General features: G+C 42.3%; 1 protein-coding gene across 3 annotated transcripts in view; it reads left to right on the forward strand.

Moving 5' to 3' along the window:
- The window catches only part of NR3C1 (nuclear receptor subfamily 3 group C member 1), a 609,329-nt gene that overhangs the window by 227,459 nt on the left and 362,259 nt on the right, over positions 1-19,611 (forward strand). The window lies entirely within an intron of this gene.

Raw genomic sequence — 19,611 nt, forward strand, 5'->3', positions numbered from 1 at the left:
CTCTGGTTCCTTTTAGAGAGACATAGCATTTAGAGACCACAATCTGGGTGCTAGAATTGCTCATCACTCCTGGATGATCATTGTTTCTATGTATTTTCAGTAGGCAAAGCCAGGACATAAAAATGAAGTGGAAAAGAAAATCATGATTTCCTACTGATATTTTCAAATAATATGTTTTTTTGGTTGATTTTATACTTGCATGTATTTCCTTTTATGCTGAAATTCTAGGTCCTTAACATTAAGATAATTATTTGTTTTATAATATACCTATAATAACTAAAAAATAAGATTACAATATTACCACTGATGACTCCTGAATACAAAAATTGGTTTGTTTGTTTGTTTGTTTTAAGAGAGAAAAGGCAGTATTAGTAACATACATGGATTAGTTTGAAAAGCTATTCATGTGTACTAGACTGAATTTGCCATGTCACGTTAACGTGAATTGTATCAGTCTCAGAGTTTGGATACTTGGCATACTGGTTTTTAGAAGACTTTACCAAAGTATTTGAAACTGTAATTCAATGAACAATCTAATTTATTTTAACTGCTTGTGTCTCACTCCACTTCCCTCTCACCCCATCTAATAACACTACTACATACACTCCACAAGGGTAGGGAGGTGTCTTTTATTCACCAGTATATTTTGTAGCAACTAGCACAGTGCTTATAGTACTCACACATGTATGAGTCAATCATCCTACATGTTTTAGGAGAAGTCACTGATCCAGATGTACTGATATAGTCATAGGTGACAACACAGTGTCCACCTATTTCTTCAGATTCTCTACCATTGTTTTCCAGGCAAAAGTCACAAGTGTTATTTATGGATCAAGAGCTAAAAGGGCTCTTAGAAGCCTAATTCAATCCCTTCCTTTCTCAGATGAGAAATTGAGTGAGCCAGAGATTCAGTCGTTTCCTCCAAATCACCCAGCTCACTCCTGGCAGAGCCAGAATTGGGACCCAGAGCCCTTCTTTCCTGGTCTGGGATGCTTTCTACTCAGTTATACGGTGGGCTGCTTTCTCACCCAAACCTACATCCTCTCTGGACTAGCACTGATAAACAAAGCAGGCAAAAGTTAAACAGTTAATTTATTCCCTTTCAGAAGGTTTGAATACATTCTCTCTCGTTAGGCCTAGATTATTGATGAATTCAACTCGACATGCTATTGTTTCTTGTTCTAACTGAAGACATTAAGAGTGATTGAACAGGGCTTCCCTGGTGGAGCAGTGGTTGAGAGTCCGCCTGCTGATGCAGGGGACACGGGTTCGTGCCCCCGTCCGGGAAGATCCCACGTGCCGCGGAGCGGCTGGGCCCGTGAGCCATGGCCGCAGAGCCTGCGCGTCTGGAGCCTGTGCTCCGCAACGGGAGAGGCCACAACAGTGAGAGGCCCGTGTACTGCCAAAAAAAAAAAAAAAAAAAAGAACGAAAAGAGTGATTGAACAAGTTGTCACAGACCTAGTTTTGTTCATCTCTAACTTCAATTTGTATTAGAGTGCAAAGTCCAATACTGCTAGAAGCAGTAATAAATGATTACTCTGTCTAACCCAGGAAAAATTCAGTGAATTAAAAAAACATTTGACCAACATCTACAGATTTCATACTTGACTTCCTAATTTTATACTTTAGATAAAAACTGAAGTTCGCTTATTAATCTTTGTTCTTGATTACCAATTGTCATCTGACTTTACAGCATAATAGAGGACTGGCTGTTCTCCCTCTTCATTCATTAAGTCCAAGTTGAAACATCTGATCATTATTAGGTCTTATAGGCATAATGACTCCGTTGAGGTTCCATGCCGGGAAATAAAGCTCAAAAATCCTCCTAAATCATGAGATATCGAGCAATGTGGTGACTGCATTTTGGTGCTATACTTATTTTGCATTTAAACTTTTAAATTGCTTTGCTAGGATTTTAAGTACAGAAAAAATACTAAAATTTCAAGCCATTTTTAAACAAAGATTACAGAGTAATTACATGCTAATTAGGTAATGCTTTCATTTGAATGGTAATGAAAGTGGCTAGGGTGTACAAAAAGATATGGACTATTTAAATTAAATTCCATCTGTGATATGTCATATTCAGGTGCTTGTTTTTATTTCAGTTTCCTATAAATTCTTAACATCTTAACCTCTTCCAGGTAATATTCCATAATGGAAATTTTATCAGCTTCAGCTTATCACAGCAACACCATCTTTATTATTTGTAGATCTTTACTGGGTTTTTTTAATTATAAAATATACTTTTAAAACATACACATCTATACAGGTATGTCAGTCATATTGCTTGGAGAATTATCATTTGTCATGGGGGAAAATCTGTATTTCAGAATGTATCCAGTTGTAAGTTTTGGAAGTGAATGCTTTTGAAGAGAGATTACTTCAGTCTTTAAAAACCAGCTTGCCACTTAAATATATTTCACGAAGATTGGAGTTTGTTTCATTCAGATAACTGAGAGTTTAGATGGCACATTCAACGTTTTTAGCAAGTTCAGCCTTTATCCAAAACAATACTACTACCTGTGTAATCCTTGTTTAAAAACACAGTGCAGCAAAGTAGGAAAGTCTTTTTATAAGAAAGCAATAAGTATGCATGGCAAAGAAAAAGGTTAAATAATATTTAAAGATATAAAGTAAAAAGTAAAATGCTACTTTCCATAACTCCCAATTCCCAGCCCCTTAATCAGTGATAACTGTAGTTAACAGTTTCTTATATGTTTTTATAGTAATAGTGAATGCATATACAAGCATAAATTTGGTAGCGTAATTTTTAATAAATAGAACAGTACTGCTTCTTAAACTTAATAATATACCTCGGGCATCTTTCTGTGTTAATACATCTAAAGTTTAGCTATATTTATTATCTCCTACTGATGCCTGTTTAGGTTGTTTCTGTTTAGGTCGGAATGTTGAAGTGAAGTATAGGTATTAGATAGACAGATTTTACTTTGCTGGGTCAAGGAATTTGTACATTTAAAATTTGACACCTATTTCCAAGCTGCTTTCTGAAGAGTTAGTACCTACTTTTAGCTCTACCAACAGGTTATAAGATAACCTGTTTCTCCACACTCTTGACCGCATTGTATATTATCAAATATTATCATCTTTGCCAATCTGATAAGTGAGAAATGGTATCTTATTCTTTTGTCTTATCTTTGAGTAAGTTGAATATCTTTCCATGTTTACAAGCCGTTTATGTTTCTTTTTTTATAAACTGAAAGTTCATCTTTCCCCAGTCCCATTTGCCTTTGCGTGATTGATTCATCTTCTTGATTTATATGAGCTCTTTTAACATTTAAAAATAGCTACTTTTTATTATATGTATTGGAGACATTTTTTCCCCAGTTCTCGTTTCTGCCATGTGAAAGTTTTGTTTTGTTTTGTTTTTCTTTAAATGGATTTAAATTTATCATTTATTTCCTGTCTGGCTTTTGTGTTCAATATCTTGCTTAGGAAAAACTTCACCGTTTTGGACTTTTTTCTGTTTTTCTAGTACTTTATCAGTTTCACTGTTTCAATACATATGTTTAAATCTTTGAGCTGTCCAATGGAAGGAGTAATACAGCCTTAATATTTTCTTAATATGGTTAGTCAGTTTTTTCAAAACCATTTGAATAATGTGTGTTTTCCTCTCTAGTTTGAAAAATCTTTATCATATGCACATATGAGACTACATGTATATTTAAGCTTATTTCTAGGCTCTTGATATTTATTGTTTTGTCTGTCTATGCGAGAATAAAACTGTTTAATTGCTAATTGTTTTTATGTTTAATCCCTATATAAGGTAGTCTAGTCACTGAATCTCCTATTTTTCAGATTTTCATAGTTTACCCTTTTAAATTTAATTTTTATCTGATTTTGTTTACTTTTCCTTATGTATTTTCAAACCAGCTAGTCAAGTTCTGGAAGAAAAAAAAAGAGCACAAGCAAGCAAGAAAGAGACAGAGACAGAGAGGAGCCTTACTATTGTGATGAATATCACTTAAAAAAAAAAAATCACTTTTTTTTTTTTTTTTTGCGGTACGCGGGCCTCTCACTGTTGTGGCCTCTCCCGTTGCGGACCACAGGCTCTGGACGCGCAGGCTCAGCGGCCATGGCTCATGGGCCTAGCCGCTCCGCGGCATGTGGGATCTTCCCGGACCGGGGCACGAACCCGTGTCCCCTGCATCGGCAGGTGGACTCTCAACCACTGCGCCACCAGGGAAGCCCAAAAAATCACTTTTAATTGATCAATTTAGGGGGAATTAATATCTCTAAGATATTAAATATTTCTACCCAAGATAATGGTATGGTTTCTATTTATTCAAGTTTTCTTTTTGAGAGTAGTGTTTTAAAGTTTTCTTTATATATCTTATACATTTTTTGCTACATTTATTTCAAATATTTTATATTTTTATTATTTTTATAAATGGGATATGTCTGAACCTTTTATATTTATCAGACTATAAATGGCTTTTCTTGTGGCAGGTTATATCTACTATCTATTAACGTTTTTACTGGATACTGAAGTCTGTCACATGGATTTTTGGCACCTATGATGATCAAATGACTTTTCTCCTTTGATCTGTTACTATGGTTAGTGATATTAATAGATTGACTGTTGTTGAGCTATCCTTGTATTACTCGAATATATCCTATTCTCTTAGGATATATTATGCTGTAAATGTTCTGCTTGGTCCTATTTGCTAATGTTTTAGTTGAGGGCCATCTCAAGTTTTCAGAACAAGCAAGAGCCATATCTGTTTCATTTACTGCTTTATACCCAGCACATAATACCTAGCCCTGTGTCTGAAGCAGAGGAAATTCTCAGTAAATATTTGTGAAAAGTAGGGTGGTTCCATGAGTCATTTGATGTGATTCTCTCTTAACTCTTCTGATCTATTCTAGAAAGAGAATCCATGATTAAGAGTAGCCTAAAGGTCAGCGAGTTGGTCACGTGAGGATCCATCCAGGTCCTTTGAAAACTTCTTTGTGTGTTCACCTGATCTTTTGATTACTCATAGCCTTTTTAGGTCCTTTCACCCGTTTGGACTAGACATGTTTTTCTCCTTGTGCAATCTTCCAGACATCAGCAAAGACATCTCTGACACGGGCAAGACTAAGTTTTCAGAACAAGCTGTTTTGTATTAGCATGAGGCACTTCTAGGGTGTCTGATCTGGACCAAACCCATGTGGAGCTAAGAGAAGAGCTTGAGCCTGACCTGGCAGATGCTGGTGTTGGCTCAGTGGCCACAATTTAATTGTCAGAGCTATTACCTGGCCAGGGTTCCAGGCAGCCTCCCAGGAGCCCCACCAGTATAATTCCTGTAGGCGCCTTTTTTTTTACTCTTCTCATTAGCTTTCAGCAACGGCAAATGAAATCCTGTCCTTTAGTGGCTCCACGAGCATCTCCATTTATCTCAGAAGAGTTCTGTGGCCTGGGTGTGGGGGCCAGTTCTCTAAGTAAAGTCACATGTGGAAACAAGCAGGGTAGAAGAAAGATATGGCCAACAGCTACTTTGTGTCAAAACAGCTGCGATGAGGGATGCTGCAAATGAGCAGTGACTAATTGTGACCAATCTGCTCACCTGTGGTTACTCTGGTACTCCCTTGGTTTCTTGTATACTGTTGCATTTTCCCCCACCCTTTCCCCATAGCTTCTTTCTTAGAGTCACAAAATTGATTCAAAATCTCAAAAATTCCCACATATCTCCTTTTTTCCTTTTCAGTGTTCCATATTTCTATCTAATTAGCCTCTTTTGGTGTTTCCCGTAGCCAGTTGTATCTATTTGATTTCAGGCTATACCCTTGGGGGTCTTGTACCCAAACATATAATACTTAAACTACACTGACTGTCCAGTTGAAAATTCTGTTTCCAATTAAATATAACCTATTGTTTGTTATTCCTGAATTAATAAATAAGAGCATGCTTAAGGAAATCAGATCAAAATACTAGGTTATTGACTTTCACATCATCAACTCACTTAAAGCTAGTGTAGAGGCAATTCATACTGATGAATAAATGGATAGGTTATCTGATAGCCTAGTGCAATGCTTATTTCCTTCCTAGGTAGAAAACCACATAAATTCTAGGGCAAGTACCTTTATTTTTTTTGATATTTATTTGTTTTCGTTATTTTTTTTGGCTGCGTCGGGTCTTAGTCGCGGCACACGGGATCTTTGTTGAGGCATGCAGGATCTTTTCATTACAGCACACAGTCTGCTCAGGTTTCTCCCTAGTTGCGGCATGCGGGCTTCTCTCTAGCTGTGGCATGCAGGTTTTCTCTCTCTAGTTGTGGCGCACGGGCTTCAGGGCGCACGGGCTCTGTAATTTGCGGCACATTGGCTCTCTCATTGAGGCGCACGAGCTCAATAGTTGTGGCGCACGGGCTTAATTGCCCTGTGATATGTGGGATCTTAGTTCGCCAACCAGGGATCGAACCTGCGTCCCCTGCATTGGAAGGCAGATTCTTTACCACTGGACCATCAGGGAAGTCCCTAGGGCAAGTACCTTTATAATCTAGAATATTCTGAAGTGTAACTGTGTTGACATCTGTTTGGGAACTTCAGAGGCTAAGCCTTTCTCTATAAGGTCAAAGTGAGATGCATTATTGAGTTGGATATTGGGATAATTAAAGCTACAAATAATGACCCTTACAAGGAATATCCTGATAAACTGGTGATTTCAGAGCCAAACAGTTACTCATTCTTTAAAACTATACTTTTGGGGCTTCCCTGGTGGCGCAATGGTTGAGAGTCCGCCTGCCGATGCAGGGGACATGGGTTCGTGCCCTGGTCCGGGAAGATCCCACATGCCACGGAGCGGCTGGGCCCGTGAGCAGTGGCTGCTGAGCCTGCGCGTCCGGAGCCTGTGCTCCGCAACGGGAGAGGCCACAACAGTGAGAGGCACTTGTACCGCAAAAAAAAACAAAAAACAAACTATACTTTTGAACAAGAATTACCTGCTTTGTTGATGTGGATCACATTAGCTGAAAATTCCCAAATTTTTGCTTCACTTTGTGGGGCAGACTTGGCATGGGACTACATAGTATGTTTCTTCTAAGATCTTCAATTTAAGCAGGAACCACAACCAGCTGATGATCCCTATTGAGTCACTCCTGCTTCAGAAATGAAGCCTTGCTGCACAGCGCCAACTCTCACTTTTTCCACATTACATAATCCTCTCTGTTCCCCAGCATTTCAATGCAGCCATCATATAAGTGGAACCAGGAGTGTGGTTTGGTTAATGCTTCATGTTGATATTGATGGACTACAGAACAGCGGGTCCCTTGTTGCCTAGCAACCAAACAAAGTGCCTTATCCTACTGACCTCAGTATGGGTACCGCTGGCACAAATGCTGCTCCATCCTTGAATGGATTGTTGTTTCCTTGTTCCTGGTGATCCCCAGCCATGGGGATCAGCCTACCCTGATAAGGCTTCTGATTGAATGTAATGATTCCTAAATTACTCAGTTAATAAGCATTCAAATGGAGATTTCAGTCCAGGATTGTCCAACTCCAAAGATAGTCTTTGGGTTTTTTGGCTTTATACATCAAAAAAGAAAACAGAAACCACTGGCAAAACAATTTGACATTGTTCAAAGAAGGAACATTCTTAACACTTTTGAGTTACCTATATAGCTACTAATAGTCATAACAATTATAGTAGTAATAACCATGCAGGTTAACATTTCTGGGATAACCAGGAATTCTGGGGGTTGACTCACTGCTAAGCACTTTGCATATATTATCTTACTGGAGACTCACAGCCATGCTGGGCTGTAAGGTACTGATCCTATACCCATTTTCTAGCCGGGGAAAACTAAATTGCCCCAGAGCACAGGGTAGTACATGGGGAGCTGGGATTAGCATCCCGGTCAATCAAGCCCAAACCCCAATTTTCAACCTTGGCATTCACTGCTGCTGGGTACCAGAAGATGCACAGGGTCCCTTAAGTCTCCCTAAGGAAGTGTGGGAGGACTTTTGGCTCTTTCTGCTATTGAAAAGCCGGTTCTCTCTTAAGAATACTTCCGTCCATGTGGATCTGCCTTGGCATCGGGCACAATATTGGAAGAGAGAGAAAGTACCTCTATGGGTAGGATGCAGCCCACTCTTTTTTTTTTTTTTAATTCAAGTATAGTTGATTTATGATGTGTTAATTTCTGCTGAACAGAAAAGTGATTCAGTTATACATATATATACATTCTTTTTCATATTCTTTTCCATTATGGTTTACCATAGGAGACTGAATATAGTTCCCTGTGCTCTACAGTAGGACTTTCTTTTTTATCCATCCTATATATAACAGTTTGCATCTGCTAATTCCAGACTCCCACTCTCTCCCTCCCCCAGTCCCCCTCCCCCTTGGCAACCACAAGTCTGTTCTCTATGTCTGTGAGTCTGTTTTGTAGGTAAGTTTGTGGAGAGATAGCCCACTCTTGTTTGCATTAACCAAGGTGGGGGCAGGTTCACATTGGGCCATACCTTCCCTGAAGCAGAGATGAGTGAGACTGGGAGCGATGACAAAGAGAGATGAGGGGAGGGATTTACACACTGTGCTCTCTACCCCACCCATCTACAAATCACAAGTTGGCAGGCACTCCCCTGATCCAGTTTAGTGGTGCCAAGCACAATATCCAAACTGTGTGGCCACAATGACTGAGCATACTCATTGCTCTTACAAACCATTAAAGTTTAAAGTGGAATGAAAATTATCCCAGGAACACCGGCTCTGTTACTGTGAAATCATTTGTGCTTGACTCATTGAAGGAGGCCTCAAGGTCCCAGAGCTGTATAACTAAGATCTGTGTTCCAGTCTTTCTGCCCCCGCTGGCTGGAGGTGAGAGAGTAGGGCAGCAAAAGGTGACACGAGCTCCCAAGGGCCAGGGAATGCCCTTGGTTACTTTGTTGGCTGGGATGGGGGAGCCAGATAACCAAGCTTATTAAAATTACTTGATACAAAACCAAAAATGGTTTCTGGGTGAGATCGAAGCAACTCCCTTTTTAGTCACATGTACAAAATTCACTGCCTGAACTTAGTGACCTCTGTTTCGTTGCTTAAAGAATTTTGCGCTTCTTTCTGGATTCTCCTTACTGGTTTGAGACCAGGGGATTCATATATGCTCCCCAGTTCATAGAAGCTTTCGAGAGATGCTTAAAGGGTTTCGGGGGGGTGGGGGTCAGGGTTGCAGGGATGGGGTGCACCATCCTGGGTGCCTCCAGGCAGGCCCCTGCTACAACCAATGCATCCAGCAGGTTCTCCTTTCTGTGTTTTATGAAATGGGTTTCTGCTGGAGAAGGCTTTTATTTCTCCACCTTTTTTGGGTAAGAGTACCCTGATTGTCTTCTAGAAATCCACCACTCTCTGTCCTCTGCCAAACTCAGAAATGAGTGTGTATGAGACTCAGGCCTCATCAGCGAGGGTCTCTGATCCATCTCACCCCAAAGGCAATCCTGAAAAGGGCACTCGACCCACTTGGGCCAGTGAGCACTGGGCTGCCCAGGCCCCAGTCTAGGCCCATCCCTTTCTAGCTCTCTGATATGGTATCTCTAGAGCCTCAGTTTCTTCATCCAGAAATAGGGATAATGTGGGCTTCCCTGGTGGCGCAGTGGTTGAGAGTCCGCCTGCTGATGCAGGGGACACGGGTTCGTGCCCCGGTCCGGGAGGATCCCACGTGCTGCGGAGCGGCTGGGCCCGTGAGCCGTGGCCGCTGAGCCTGCGCGTCCGGAGCCTGCGTGTCCGGAGCCTGTGCTCCGCAATGGGAGAGGCCACAATAGTGAGAGGCCCGCGTAACACAAAAAAATAAATAAATAAATAAATAAATAAATAAATAAGGATAATGCTATTTATACTTAAGGTAGCACCTGTCAAGTAGTATACATTTTACAAAATAGGAACTATTATTTATGAACCTGTGAGGGTAATTTATTGCTGAGCTCTACTAGATCCTTCCTAATTTTTCCATTTATCTATTACCCAAAATGTCTTTTATAACATCCCCTCCCTTCCAAATAAAAGTAACGGCATCTCCTCATTTTACTCTCTCTCCACCAACCAAATCCCTAGCCAATTTGCTTTTATTTCTCTTCCAATCCTTCTCATTCCTGCTCTGGATGCTGCGTGCAGGAGGGGCGTGGAAGAAGTTTACCTTCTGCTGACATTTCATGCTTACAATACCACACCGCCCACTGTGACGATTTCTCCATCTTTTCACGCGCCTCCACCCTCAGGACGAAATATTCCCTTTGTATTATAGCATCATTTTGCAGGTGTAACCATGGTTAGGTACAATGCTCGCTTCCCTGACTGAAATGTTTTTGTTTTTGTTTTACTGAAGTAGAGTTGATGTACAATATTATATTAGTTTTAGGTGTACAACATAGTGATTCAATTTTTTTATAGATTATACTCCATTTATAGTTATTATAAAAGACTGGCTCTATTCCCTGAGCTGTGCAATATATCCTTGTAGCTTATTTATTTCATATGTAGTGGTTTGGACCTCTTGATCCCCTACCCCTCTATTGCCCCTCCCTCCTTCCCTCTCCCCACTGATAACCACTAGTTTGTTCTCTATGCCTGTGAGTCTGTTTCTTTTTTGTTATATTTGTTCCTTCATTTCATTTTTTTTTTTAGATTCCACATATAAGAGATAACATACAGTATTTGTCTTTCTCTGTGAACTATTACTGAGGGGTAATACCCTCTAGGTCCATCCATGTTGTTGCAGATGGCAAAATTTCTTTCTTTTTTATGGCTGAATAATATTCCATTTTGTGTGTGTGTGTGTGTGTGTGTGTGTGTGTGTGTGTGTGTATGTGTGTGTCTGTGGCCACATCTTCTTAGATATATCCAGCATTACTTTGAATCTACTTCAGTTTACTTCAGTTTTGCCCTGTGCACGTTTTCCAAAGCCCCTCCTCCCACCTTTTTATGCAACTTGCTGGGCTTTTGCTATTTCCTTGCCTCAGAGAGATTTCCAGGGCAGAAAAAACAGAAGGCTTTTGAAGACAAGGGCTCGTCCTATCTGAGGAGATGGTGCTAAATACCCTCAGAAAGGAGGAGGAGGCAGACAGAGGAACGCCCTCAGGAGTGAGGCGAGAGTAAGGACGCAAGTCTCTGTGCCTGGGAAGGGAAAAGCCAGACAGCTATTGAAGAGCCAGATGTCAGTGCCGCTCATAATCCCCACCCCAAGGAGGGGGCAGGACTCGGAAGGGGAAGGCCGCCTGGTACACCTGACGGGGCTGAGCCTGGGCAGGTGTTCTCCAGCCTTGGCAAAGTTACCGTCCATGAGTGAGACACAGAAATAGACTGCAGGGCTTGAAGAGAACTCGAGGGTGAGGATGTCAGCAGCAACCGTGACAAACTGAAGACTGGGCGTGATCTTAGCCTCCTGTGCTACCCAGGAAGGGGATGGCTCCTGCCATGACTGAGTTTAGCCTTCCTGCCGTGCTGGCTGGTAGGACGGGCACTGAGATTCGACTTCTGTTGAAATAAAGCACAGTAAAGACCTGAGGCCTACACACAGCTGTGCACTGAAGTGTACCCTGACATTGATAACCACACGCCAGCATCCACAGCTGGTCCCCGTACGTGTGAACATTTCAGTGAGAGGCTGTATCAGAGAAGGCCCCAACCAGGAAGGGGGAAAAACAGTACCTCCCAAAGGCAAAACATCTTCATCTGAGGTCCTGGGGTCGGCCTTCAATGTGGTCAGTAGTGCCGAGAGCCAAAATACATCCTTTAAAAAAAAAAAAATCACTTCCTTACCCCCAGGAAATTTATGCATCTGGAATTTTATGAAGCCAAACCCACTAGTCAATGTCAGAGCTGGAATGAGAGGAAACTTTCTGTAGAAACACCCTCCCATCCTCTCGTGTCATAGGTGAAAAATGGTCGGCTTTGTTTTCTTTGCTTGTGAAGGGAAGAAAAAAATATCACGATGCTTAGTCTCAAGTATCCTCATTGCCAGGTGCCTTTATAGTTCCCAAGTTGTCCCATCAAACTGAGTTACAACTCCATTAAAATGCCACACTCAATATTTTTTGTCTCATCCCCTAATACTCCAATCCCTGGCTGTCAGCAGACACATCAGGAAACTCCCCTATCCGGAGGATTTGGTTTAAGGTTTATCTTGGCCTGGGAAAGAGAGGAGAAGTTAGGAAAAGAGGAAGGACTCAGAGAGAACCCAAGCGGCTGGCAGTGGGGAATGACAAGGCTTATTCATTCAGGCAAGTCAGGCCCTTCGGGTCTCAGCAGTAGGGGCAGGCAGACGGGTAGGGACCCTGTGAAGTACCATTTTAAAGGAGAGATGCGGCCAGGCTGAAGGAGCGCCCATCAGCCCCCAAGTGGAGGAAGTGAAAGCGGTTCCCCAGTCAGCAGCTCCTCACCAGAAAAGGGGGGAAAGTGGCCCCAGGTTGACTCAACCCAGCAGATCCTGTCCAAGGACAGTTATGGAATGCAAATATTTAGAAATCCTGTGGTTGTTTAGCGCTCTTCAGAGCACTAAACACACACGGTGTGTCACCAAACCAAGATGAATGAGCCCTGCTTCTGAAGTTCCCTGACCTGCAAGGATAAAAGGAAACAAACTGTCAGACAAGGGTTATCTTCCCCCCATTTTGTGCTTGTAAATCTCTGTCAAACATGCATTGTTTTCTGGTCCTAAGTGTCCTCTTCATGGAGGCAGGTGACTTTGGATATGCAGAGTTACTCTTCCAGTGACTCTCCCCGTGGCTTTCCATGAGAAGGGATTGGAGGAGGAACAAGAAGAGGAAGGGAAAGGGATTCGAAATGAGAACTGGATGTTCTTCACTGCGTAACTGTCTAAGAGCAGAGGATGTGCTTCAGCCCCTTTGCAGCTCGACAATAGGGCCTGGCCCTCTGCCTGATAGATGTGAGTCAGGTGGGGACGGGCACCTGGTGGGGTTGGAAGAGAGGCCAGGTGGCCGTGCTCTGTGGGAAAGGACAGCTGGCCTCCTGGAGGTCACTGGCTTTTCCTCTGAGCACCACCGTGATTTTTTGAAAGGAAATAGAGAATATTAAAAGTCTGAATAATTAAGCCTTTACTGAAGGGACAAATAAGATCCTAATCTATGGCCCAAAACTACAGGGATTGCTAACACAGCTAGCTGGTACTTTGGAGTTAGTGGGAGATTCCTTTTCTGGGCGAAGAGAAGTGGGGAAGGAATTGAAAACTCACCAGGGAGCCTTGAGTAGAAATCTCGAACATGCACCAGGCGCTCAGCTGCTGTGTACCTGAGCAGGAAGGAGACGACGTGAAAGTGGGGGAAATACCTATTTAGGACACCTGGGCACACAAACCGGGAGAAGGTGACAAACTTGTGACTAGAGGAACAGCAGCTCCTTCCACGAGTTAGAAATACTACAATTTTACATGCTGAAAGCAAATGAAATCGTTTCACGAACTCACTGACGGGGTTCAGAATGGGTGATCGTCCTGTGCAGTAGTTGTCATCATGGCTTATGGCTATTACACCTCCATATCCTGCTCACTCCATCTCCCCTAAGGTCTCTGACGGCAAGTCTCTCTCTCTAGCCTGATCTCGCACTTGGCGTGCCTGGTTATGCGCTGTCTGAGATCTAGCATCGTGAACCACGTCATCATAAAATACGAGAGGTTGGGATAATTGAGAATTGGGGTACAAGAAAAGCTATGTGACTGGGGCACACTGCTTTAAAAGAAAAGAATCTTGAGATTGACAGTCAAGCCGTTAGACGGCTTGGTGGGATGCAAGTGCGAGGTTGGACGAAAGCAGTGGTCCCCCGAGTGTGGTCCTAGAACAGCAGCATCGGCGTCACCGGGGCGTTTATTAGAAATGCAAATTATCAAGTCCCACCACCAAGCCCGGCTGCATTAGAAACCCTGAGGGCAGGACCCAGCTACCTGAGCTTCACAAAACCCCTCAGGCGGGTCCAACGCAGACCGAAGTTTGAGAACCAACGGACTAAGAAATGAAGCTGATGATCTAAGGAAGACAGCACAATGTCCCATATCAGGACCATGGTCTTCTGGCTTCCCATGAGCACTTGCTCCAGCCATATTTCATTCTTTAGGCAGATGAACCCTTCTCTTTGGAAAGTACCTTCAGAGACTAGGATCAGAGTGCATCTTGTGTGTCTGTTTCCTTATTTGGATGGTTTTTACAAAAAGCCACATCACGCAGCTAGATTACCAGGCCGATCTCTAAATGTCTCTTGTCAGGTTCTCAAACTCAAATTCAGCCTCAGAGGACCAAGGTTTCCGTGTTGAGGGTGTTCAAAAAGAATGTGCTTCAGGCGATGACCTCAGACATGTTTATCATGCCTTTGAGCTGCTGTGCCCGTGTCCTTTCTCGGTATTCGTAAATAGAGCACCCATCTCGGACAGTCTGAGAATGTGGCTCTTCTAGGTGGGGTGGGGCCCAACTACAGGATAACAAAGGATAATCTCCTAGACTCCGGGAGACACCAGATTGTGGGTCAGAGGCCAGATGTACCAAGAAATAGACACATAACTTTTCCAGGACTAATCAGCTTGCGTGATTTCGATCCTGAGGGTAGTTTTGACAGTCATGGGCCATGAAGCAGCTGCCAGCTTCCGACAAAGATAGAGCCATGCAATGGGGGCAAAATACCACCCAGAATTTATGGGGTAGCGTGGGGAGCAAGATGCCACACAGGCTGATGCCGCAGAATCCCGCTACATTTATTATGGCTATCAGCACCGTGTTTTTCTCTTTGGCCATCACAGTGTTTCCCAGTGAAATGTAGCCTGTGCTTAACTGACATAGGAGAGAGATTGAGAGGCGGTAATGACCCAAAGTGTCCCCGTGCCATGGGAGTAGAGCAGGGCGGCTGGATATAAACGTAAGTCAGAGACAGATGTTTTCACAAGCTCCTGTGAAAGCAATCATCATTGCCATATTTTTTAAAAGTCCTCTTGTGCGTGCCCCCTCCCATTTTTGTGACAGTCAAGGTATCAAGGAGAACAGGGGAAGAGGTTTCTGTTCCAGTATTGACCAGAGACCTTAACTAACTTCTCGGATAGACCAAGATGTATGTTTTCACCAAAATTTCAAGTCATGTAAATTTTAGCTGCCCCGTGTCCCTGTTTCCCACTGGGGAAATATTGCGAGTCAATGTTATTCTAAATCGATTATTTAGGGAAATAGTTTTTTTCTTTTAAAGGGAACAACAAAAAGCCACTGCTCTAACACCTGATTCTATTCCACCTTGAGAACATTCAGCAAGGACCAGTAAAGAGAGCAGATTCAATTTTCCCTCTCAGAATGATTAGACGGTGTACTAGTCAGAAATGCATTCAGCTCGATTAATAGCTAACTGACTGAAGTCATTTAAACACATAAAGGTGCATTCTCCTCTCACATAAGGAGCCTACAGAGAAGCAGTTTGGGGTCAGAAGGATGCCCTCAAGAATCCAGACTTCTCTGTCTTCTTGGTCTACCATCCTTGGCTTGAGCTGTTTGGTCTCATGGCAGCAACAGAGCTGTACCTCCAATGTTGTATCCGTGTTTCAGGCAAAAGAAGAGAAAGCAAACTTCTACTTATATCTCATTAGCAGCCCTGTTGTATGGCCATATTTGGCTGTAAGGGAAGCTAGAAAATCAGGATTTTAGCTTTTAAACCTCTGAAGGGGAGAAGAAATTGGGTCAGCTAATCTAGAGTGTATTATTACAGATGTCATAATAAATAGCAGACCTCTGCATTAATTAGTCTTGGCGTGTTTCGGGAAACATCATCAAGGACCTTCTCCTGTTACAGGTTCATATAAGCAACAAATCATGATTCAGTGCTATAAATACTAAATGCCAAGTGTATTTGGCATAAATACTTCCCTGTATTTGGCAGGGAAGACTAGGCCATTGCTTCTCAAGCTTTACTGGGATATCGTTGAAATGCAAATACTGATTCAGTGGATCTGGGATAGGGTCTGAAATTCTGCATTTACAACCGGCTCCAAGGAGAGGCCAGTGCTGCTGGTCCATGAATAGTAAGGGTCTAGGTACCAATTAAACAGGGCCTAAAACAGGAGTAGGAATTCACCAAGTGGAGAGAAGAGAAGAGTGCCCCCAAGGCTGGGGGAATGGCACGCCCAAGTGCACGTGCGTATCCCCGTTCATGCAGTCCTTTGCAACACTCTTTCTAAAGAATTTTCTTCAAAAATATATATATATACACATGCATGGATGGATGGACAGACAGGTAGGTAGATAGACACATACAATAAGCAGATATTATATATTCAGTCAACTGTGCTATAAACTTGTGACCAGTGTAATTCTCAGCCAGTGAACACCTTACCACACTCTTCTCATTTGGTGTGTTGGGTTTTCTCTTCTGTGACCTTTCCTTCTGCCATTGATGTTGTATTCTAGGAAACAGGTTTTACCCATAACGATTGGTGAAAGACTTGCCAGTATCAGTCCTGGATTATGAGTCCCACGAAGACAAAGGAAGAGTACCGTGTTCAGTGTTTAAAAAAAGAAAAAAAGTGAGCTTTGCTTCTTGAGTCACTTCATGAAGTAGTCAACGGCACAAACAATAAAGATCGTCCATCCCTTCAATGGCATGAGGCCAATCATAGTATAGCTGCAGCTTGGAATGATTGACTGACAGTTGTGTGACCCGTGACCTAGAAGAAGCTATGACCAGAAAGCTGTCATGACTTTAGAGGATTTGAGAAAATCTGAAGAGCCATTGCCAGTGTATGCTGCCAGACATACCTGTCTGGGGAGACCATGCTGAAATGTATGTGCTGAAACATACAGTTGGTTCAGGCATTTCCATTTCCAGGAGTTCATACCCCACCTACATGAGGGATGCTCTATGGGGCATATTTAGAGACTAGCACATAGTCTGATATTTTGGAGTGGAGGACAAGAGGGGAGGAATGGGAAAAGATGAGGCTGCTCTCATCTCAAAATTAGGTTGGTTTAGCCACGCTGAGGTTCACCTTACCCCATGGGTAGTGGGAAACTATCAAAGTTCATAAGCAGTGGGATAACACGGTCACATTTGGACTTTAAAGGGATGACTTTGTTGACAATGCAGTGGAAAGATGCAGGGAGAGTAGAGCAGCTAAACTGGCGTCAGGGAGGTCAGGTAGGACGAGAGAGAAGATGAGACACTGAACCAGAGCAGTGACTCTAGGAAGAGAGAAAAGTAACAAGACGTAATTGTCATGTTAAAGGTAGGCTCACTTGGGCAGAGTAAACTTTAAGATGTATGGCTGAGGGAGAAAGGAGAAGTTGAGGATGACTCTAAGACCAGGCTAGCAGTTCAGACTCGCATGTGGTTTTTAATTTATATTTGATGGCCTGCAGTTGTTCAAAGGCTCTCTATACGCATTTGCCTTATTTTGTCCACTTCATGTATCTTTGACACCTGCCTGAGGCTGAAAGCTTTTGAGACCGAGCACAAGGGGGTTTGGCTTGGCCAGCAGGATGAATGATAGTGCCTCTAACTGAGGGAGCTAACCCAGGAGAGGAGCAAATCTTCAGGAGGAAGATGATTCAGGATAGAGCTTTACCAATAAAGAGAAAAGAGTAGTTTGGCGCTCATGGGTCTAGGACTAGCTTGAACCTTGATTTACTTTCTCTGTGACCTTCAGTCAGTTACCTTGGCCTTCCAGTAGCTATAAAGCAGAAGAAAACATGCACCGCCCTTGTGAATAGCTCCCCAGAGCCACTAGGCTCATAGCATTGATTCTGGCCAGTACACATTAATCAGTGTCATCCCTTCCTCTTTATAGGCATCTTTACGAGCCCTCATTTCCTTGCACACCCAGCTCTCTAGACTCAGAAAATATGTGTTGATGACCCGGACTCCCACTGTTTCCCCCAAGCAGTGCCGCCCTGTGCAGTCAAAACCGACAGAGGAGAAAAGACAAGTCTGGTGTATCAGGTTTCCCTGGGATCCACCATCCAATTCTCAATATGCAAGAATTTTTAGAAAAAGTTCAGTGTTTATTTTCATGGTTACACTAAAGACCTCTGGAAATACCATAGATAACCACAGCACCAATAACTATTTAATTTATTACATTTGTACATACAGATGGAAAGAAGCCAGTCTTGGCATAAAGACAACTATAAACAAATGTAAATTACAAATCAGACAGTCAGATTGGAAATTGAAATAGAAAACATTCAAAATCCACCTAAAGTTTCCCATTCCCGTGTAGCATTAAGGTATTAAGTCCTTTTACTTTTCTTTTTTTTTTTTTTCCCCACTAATCTGAAGTCCCTCTGCAGTTAATGAGGTCTTCTTTCTTCTCCTTATGCATTCAGTTTAAAAAAGCAGGCACTGGGGATGCAAAGATCAAATAAGACCCTGCCCCTGGTCAAATCATGGTTTAATCCTGTGCCTTGTGCAAAGTTTAGGTGTAAAAAAAATTTTTTTTAATGAACGAGTAAATGGATTAATTTAATCTGTTAACTGTCTTAAAACCCTTTTTTGGGGGGTGTGTGGGGAGTATTACTCTTTTCAATGAAGAATTGTGAATAAACTACAGCTGAAGGTAGAAAGAAATCAAGTTCTAAACCTGTACCTTTGTGATCACGTATTTTGGTCCCCGATTATCTCAAATATCTATTTCTTTCCTCAAGCTAAAGAATCTTGATTAGGTCAAATGTTCAAGTTTAAATATCTGAACTAGAAGCAAACAGGTGATATTTTTCTTCCAAGTGGTGCAGCTATCGTTTCCCTCCACCTGCTAACGAGTAGCCTCAGTAGGTTTAGCTAAACTCATTGGTTTCTCTTTGAAGTCAGAGCAGTGAAACTAATTTGTTTTCAGTGTCCAGAGACCCTAAGCCTGGTCCATGTTACTATCTACTCTCACTAAGCCCAATGTAATAACCGTGTAATCGGTGTCTTTACGTCCTCTCTCGCCCGCTCCATCCTATTATCCACACTATAAGCAAAGTGGTCTATTGAAAGCACAAACTAATTACATTAGCTTGGTGCTTTAAAACCCTCCCATTGCTCTTGGGATAAATACCAGAATCCCTAATGTGGTCTTACACCCAACAAGATAGCTCTGTCCCCACGTCTCCACACTGGGCTTAGACCATGCCTCTCGTTCCCCTATTTTCTCTCATTGCCCCGTACATCTCTCTTTGTAGCAGTAATCACAGGAGCAATTTTTGTTCTTTTTAAATTGCTTGATGACTGTCTCCCTCACTTGAAAATAAACAGCAAGAGAGCGGTGACCACCTCTCTTTGGGCTCATTGCTAGATCCCTAGTAGCTAGCTTAAAGCTTCACATGCAAAAGTCATTTCATATATGTTCATTGCATGAATGAAGCAATCCACAAATAAATGATCGATTGTTCTCTCAATCACCAGATGCTGTTTTTAGTAGTAAGAAAACTTATTTCAGGGATGAAAACTTGCCCATTTTGCCTACTTCTCCAGTAAATATTACCTTCTAAATATTTCAAGGCCTTGATGGTAAGCTGTGAAAGGATTTGTATTTCTACCATTCCAGAAGAATGGAGGAAGAGGGGAAGCATAGTTATGATCTACTGTCTCTGAAATTCTCTGTGATTGTCTGCATTTATCTGGTGTTGAATGAATCCTTATCTCTCTAGTAAAGTACTGCGTATTT

The sequence above is a fragment of the Leucopleurus acutus genome, assembly GCF_964270905.1.
Source record: "Leucopleurus acutus genome assembly, chromosome: 3".
Taxonomy (NCBI): Eukaryota; Metazoa; Chordata; class Mammalia; order Artiodactyla; family Delphinidae; genus Leucopleurus; species Leucopleurus acutus.